The sequence below is a fragment of the Echinops telfairi genome, unplaced genomic scaffold (genome assembly GCF_000313985.2).
Source record: "Echinops telfairi isolate 266 unplaced genomic scaffold, ASM31398v2 ScPeMD7_7400;HRSCAF=8409, whole genome shotgun sequence".
Classification (NCBI taxonomy): Eukaryota; Metazoa; Chordata; class Mammalia; order Afrosoricida; family Tenrecidae; genus Echinops; species Echinops telfairi.
In genome coordinates, this window is record NW_022111300.1 from 43,690,317 (window position 1) to 43,690,651 (window position 335).

Genomic DNA, 335 nt, shown 5'->3' on the forward strand with positions numbered 1-335 from the left:
TCCCGCCCTCTCCTTGACGTTTGATTCTGTGGCAAAGGAGGAAAAAGAGGCAACGAGCCGTCAGCCAAACATGAAATGCGCGGCCCCGCCCTCGAGGCAACTATTGGACAGGGCGCTCTGGAGGTCCGCCCCCCCGAAGCAGGCACGGCCGTGGAGTGGCTGCCAGCAACGCCCATCGGACGCGCCCCGCCCAGGGCCCGGGAGGGTAGGTTGGCTGCCCCGGCGAGCGGCAGAGCCCTTCTGGACAGCTCCCGCTCACCCAAACAGAAGACGTCGGCTCCGGAGCGGGCTCGGACATGGCGAGGCAGCGCGCCGGCCCGAGCGGCGGGGCCCGG